Consider the following 5,853-nt stretch of genomic DNA (forward strand, 5'->3'; position numbering starts at 1 on the left):
TTTACATTTTAATATTTTTGGTGGTATTTATGTGTGTATAGTGAAATGCTGAACAGCGACAATAACTTATTTGAGTGACTTGGTTTTGTAACCAGTGATACTAATTGCACTCATGTTTTCAGAAATAAAAGTTTACTTTTCGCAGCTCTATTGGGTACACCAGATCATTTCACCATACTTAAGACCAAACATAAAGCCTTTCTTCCAGATTTATAAATGCGTTGTTATAGAAACAATGCTGCTTACACAAAATGAGTAAAATACACGTAAGGAATGTGTTTAATGCAGTTATCTAAAAAAATTAAAAACAGCAGGCAACAAATACCACAACCCAAGATGTGAACATAAAATATCACACAAGGGTAGCAGTGCCACTGCAAAAACATCCCTTCAGGTATCATTGCAAAAAAATCTTCTGTCATTGGCATGGTGCAAGTGAAAGAGAACAGCACTCAGAAAAAACATATTCAAGCACTACAGAGCTTAGCATTGCCACAGTGACACAGTGCATTTGTTCATTTTCTTTGCATACAGATGACAGTGCACTTACTGGTTGTGCCAAAGGTACAAAGAAGAGGTGCCAGTGAATGACACAAATGCATGAAATGCATAAATTACTAATACACATAAGGAATCTGAGAAATACAATTATTTGGGAATTAAAAATAGCAATAGAACAACAAAAACAACCAATATATTGACATAAAATACAACACAATGGTAGTGCTACTGTGCACAAGCTGTGCATAAATCTGCAAAAACATCCCATCAGGTAACATTGTAAAAAATCTTCTGCATTGGCATGGCACACGTGAAAGAGAACAGCAGTCAGAAAAAAAAATATGCTAGCACTGCAGAGCTTTGCATTGCAATAGTGGCACAGTGCATTCGTTCATTATTGTTGCACACACAACAATGCACTTGCTGGCTGTGCCAAAGGTACAAAGAAAAGGTGCCAGTGCATGATACAAATACGTGAAATGCATAAATGAGTAAAACACATAAGGAATGTAAGTAATACAATTATTTGCAAATAATTAAAAATGGCAGTAGAATAACAAATACAACAACTAATATGTGAACACAAGAAAATCTTTTTCGCTATCCACTGGCCTTTTCAAACTGCTTTAGGCTAGTACGCAAGTCATTTGAATTCTTGTATTTAAGCACAGTGCATAAGCTTTCGAAAAAGATTGCCAGGTTCGAAGTCGATACGACAGTGAAGGTCTGCTCATTTGTTATTGATTCAAGGCTGAGCCACCTACTTTAAAACAATGAAGAACTGCTTAAGACCTTTGACACTAAGGTGAGAAAGGTAAAAGCCTGGAGCCTTTTGAAGGAGGCTGGATTTATTAAAGCACTAAGCCAGAAAATACCATAAAATATAATGCAAGTGCAAAGCATTCAAATATCGTGCCAGGAGACAAAGGGAACAACTTATCAGCATGAAGCCAGTGATCCCCTTCCCAACTACACCAGGTAAGCAGACATGCATTTAGCGATATAGAAATGATGCCTGCAACACATATCAAAACTTACAGAGAAGTTAAACTGAATTCAGGTCTTGAGTGTGAACTAAGTGTGCCCATCATGTTGCTTGCGCAGCGTGAGAGTGGGGAGGGTTAAGGAGCAAACACAAGTTACTAACACCCCACTTGAGATGAAGAGAAAATGGGCATGGGCAGCAAGGCATTGCTTTGTAAAGGGGCTAGCTTATGGCCTCTAAGGGTAACAGGCTGGATTCCAAGAAAAGGTAAACATAGCAGGTGCAACATATCCAGGTTGGGATATGACATCAGGAAGCTTGTGGGATTAAGGCAGCCGCAGCTGGCATAAGTGGAGGGACACGGGAGAGGCCTTCATCCTGCAGTTGGCATATTGGACCGATGATAATAGTTGCGGTGAACACACCAGCCTTATTTCTTGATGATTGGTGGCTGCATATTAACAAGAGCAGCACACACAGAAACTACTTTGTTCATGTGTGGCATCAACTTGAAATTTTGTAGCTCAGAATGCGGTAGATTTTTAGTTTCTGAATAACCCTCTCAACATGAATGCAAACGGATGCGATTTCATAAATTTTTTCCATGGCTTCCTGAGACAGTTGACCACCTCCTACATTAAAACAGGCATAAGTAAGACCGCACCTTTCCCCTCAACAGTAGTTCTTATGCTAGGAAACCTTTTGTCACTAAGGGCTAAATCACCTGGCTTCAGGAGTTCCAACAACCCAGAATCTTGAGTTATAATGGAATCCGTCTGATGCATACACATTAGACACAAATGCGATCATTCCATTTGGTATGATCCCAACAAGAAATTTTATAGTGTAGCAGCTCTCGTAGTTTGAATACATCACATACTGACATTCAGGATTAGATAGTGTTTCAGTTCGTACTTCCATGCAGTCAATTATGAATGTACAATTAGGGTAGTGTTCCTTGAACGGCGGTGGCATAGACAGGCTAATCAACTCTCGTGGAGGTACAAAAATCCACTTTTGCAAGGCCACACTAAGAATGTTTAAAGTCTTCACAGACACATTTGATGCTATCATTGCTGTTACATTAAACATGACTGCCAGTGCGGCATAGGCAATCCCGAGCCGAAGCTTTGTAAGAAACAAGCACAGTTTGTCCTCAGCTGCCATATCACTTCTGTACCTAGAACGGGGCATCAAGTTTAGTAGGAGGCAGAAAACCGGCAGTGTAACTCCACACAGGTCTCGCAGTGCTTCTTCGTTGTCTTTAAGAGAAGAAAATCCAGAAAACCCACAGCTTCTCTTCCACGATCCATCTGTCAGGGTCACCTTCAAGGATGAAAATGAGTATTTAAAAACCATGCTGAAAAGACACCTACTTAAATGGAACATTTTAAAGGTAATTAATAAAAATGACTAATGCACTGCATTAGAACAGAGGTCTCTAGAACTGAACTACAAATAAAGATTAGCCAAACCTGGTCTGTCAGTTCTGTGTGAGACACCTGTATGGATGCTTCACTCCCATTGGTCACAGACAGAAGCAGGGTCAGCCTTCCTGAAAAAGAGGGTGCTGTTTGGCAGTCCTAAAAGAACATATTTATAGGTGTATAATCTTCAGGCACAATTATGCCGATGCTTCCTTGTACGATTCTAGCAAAGTGCCACATCGCAAGGACTTTTTAATCTACGGTGAATGTCTCACAGACTGCAGTAGTTACAATTTCTTTATGAACACAAAAACTTACAAATTAGGTAAATATAAATTTCCATGAGTTGCAGCTTTCCCCTTCCCCTAAGGCACAAATTTTCCTTATAAGCAGTTGCAACACACTGGATTCCATTGTATTTGGACAATGGTAGGTGCGTGTGCTTTAAAACAGTTTTTAAATTACTTCATTTCAAAGCAGCACGGCTGTCATGGTACATGTGAATACCTGGTAATGAGCTGCAAGGCTTATTCCTGTTATGGTAGCATATTACCTGCATTACCTTTATTTAGTTTATTCCTAAACACCAAACACAACATATCGTTTATGTATGCAAACAAACATTTAGAGCCACACTTCAGCCGAGTGAGAAGCAGAGGCTGCTGCCCCAGCCCCATTCATCACACAAGTAGAAAGAATTTCCACGTTCAGCAGATTTTGTCTAGCAACTCAAAAACAAAACCTGCTTGAATGTCATTATCTTTGTTATAGCTTCTAGAACTGAAGGTGACAGTGAAAGTGCCCTACAATGTTGCAAAGGTGCTCTCTGCGTACACTGAAGTGTCTGCAATTAAAGATGTACTTACAACATCAGCATGTGTTGGGAGGGGAGCTTCAGCTGCAGTGCTGTTCATACACGCAAGCTGCAGGTCATCCATGGAGTTTGCCGAATCAGCAGCATATGTAGGAGTGGAGTCATTGACTGCCACTTTCTGCTGCTGCTGTGATACATCAGCTTCCTCAGGTGATGATGCTGCCTGTTTAAAACGCTTCAGCCACCTGTGTTGTATAAACAAAAAAAACTAATTATGACTGCCATCCTCTGAAAGCTGAATGAATACATGCTTTGCACAATATCTTGATAGGATACCTATGCATCTTACCACTCTTTATGAATTGTCTGTGCCACTCGTACATTCAGGTATACATACTTCTAAGGCATTTTTACATACCTTTTAGCCCTCTCTTGGCTTGGCATTTTTTTCCTGTAGACTGAAGGGAAGATGCTGGGCACATACGAAGGGTGGCGACTGATATCACTCTTAGAGTTACCCACGAAGTGGTCACTGCAAATTCTTGATGAAGCATTTGGCTTCCATGTGGTGCCGTCGGGACTGCATAAAAAACAGTACGTAGTGTAGTGAGACACCAGGCATAAGCCAAGAAAATCATAAAGAAATTGTTAAAGCTGTATTCTGTGCTTCACTGCATTTTCCAATGCAACAGCAGAAAGTAGTAATATTTATTACTGGAAAAAAATCACAGTGCGAAAAAACTATTCAATCCTAAAACAAAGACGCTGAGCCTCCGCATTGAATATCATTGATCAAAGTGCCTGTCAGGAGCAGTAGCCCATAAATGAGCATAATATTAATATAGAGCTGAAAAGCAGCGTGCCATGGTAACACTACACAAAAAGTAGCCTTGGCAAAAGCTGTTCAGGAGATTAATAACGGATGGTTGCTCTACCTGTCCTTAATAAGCGGCCGCCCTACCACGGCCCTCCCTCATAAATCAGATGACGACGGTGAATTCGCTTATCACGACACACTTACCGGGCAAAGCCAACAATCCGGTGCCTTCATGACCTGCCACTAACTACAGCCGAAACGAAAATTGTCAAGTGTCTTAGTGCCATTTCGAAAAGCACCGCGAAAAACACGAGAAGCGATACAAGCGTCTCTTTTCGTTCGTTGTTTCGTCCTGTTACGCTGCTAATCTAGATTGTATCAGAAACCCACTCAAATCCCTAGCCTGCAAATTATGCGGAACTGTCATATTCATTACAATCTACCTGCTAAAAACGCGCGCTGCCTTCAAGTGCGCGATAAACATAAGAGCCCATCCACACATTCATCTGCCGTGCGCATCGGTTGCGGGCTAAGCCAGTCTTCGCGCTAGTTAGCCTCACAGGTATGACTGGGATCACTAGTATTGATGCGCGATACGAATTAAGCTCATACTACCGCAAAGGAAGCACTTACTTGATTCTGCGGACTGCTGAGATCCACGCTTGGCACCTTTCTCGTACCACTTGCCAGGAAAACGGTAAAATTTCACCGGCGGTTCCCGGTTCCTCGTGTTGTGCAGACTGCTATGGCACTCCACAACACAACAGTAATGGCTTCGAGGTTTCCGTGAACACGAAGCTGATGCCATTGCAAAAACTGAAATCATATAACACGACATCAGCGTTTGGCACTGTTAAACGCGCCGCTGCGCTTGGTTTTCCTAGGCGCGGCACTCCCTACAACTTCGCCTCGCGCCGAAGCGGCGCTGCTGTCGCGCCGTCAAACTTGAGCAACAGTCGCTACTAGTAGCATCGATCCACAAGTGTACCGCCGCTGCGCAGTGCCGCGCCTTTTCTAAAAATAATAATGATAATAATAATAATTGGTTTTTGGGGAAAGGAAATTGCGCAGTATTTGTCTCTCATATCGTTGGACACCTGAACCGCGCCGTAACGAAAGGGATAAAGGAGGGAGTGAAAGAAGAAAGGAAGAGGTGCCGTAGTGGAGGGCTCCGGAAAAAATTTTCGACCACCCGGGGATCTTTAACGTGCATTGACATCGCTAACCACACGGGCGCCTTAGCTTTTTGCCTCCGTAAAAACTCAGCCGTCGCGATCGATTCGAACCCGGGAACTCCAGATCATTTCCC

General features: G+C 42.1%; 1 long non-coding RNA gene across 1 annotated transcript; it reads right to left on the minus strand.

Annotated features, from left to right (window-relative positions):
- Nucleotides 1-245: 245 nt before the first annotated feature.
- Nucleotides 246-5,397, minus strand: LOC144133461 (uncharacterized). The gene is made up of 5 exons (XR_013315055.1): nucleotides 5,178-5,397; nucleotides 4,146-4,307; nucleotides 3,780-3,972; nucleotides 2,962-3,041; nucleotides 246-2,812 (listed from the first exon to the last, which is right to left on the minus strand). It is a non-coding gene; the product is annotated as an uncharacterized LOC144133461 (long non-coding RNA).
- Nucleotides 5,398-5,853: the final 456 nt, after the last annotated feature.

Source organism: Amblyomma americanum, chromosome 1 (genome assembly GCF_052857255.1).
Source record: "Amblyomma americanum isolate KBUSLIRL-KWMA chromosome 1, ASM5285725v1, whole genome shotgun sequence".
In the NCBI taxonomy this organism is placed as follows: Eukaryota; Metazoa; Arthropoda; class Arachnida; order Ixodida; family Ixodidae; genus Amblyomma; species Amblyomma americanum.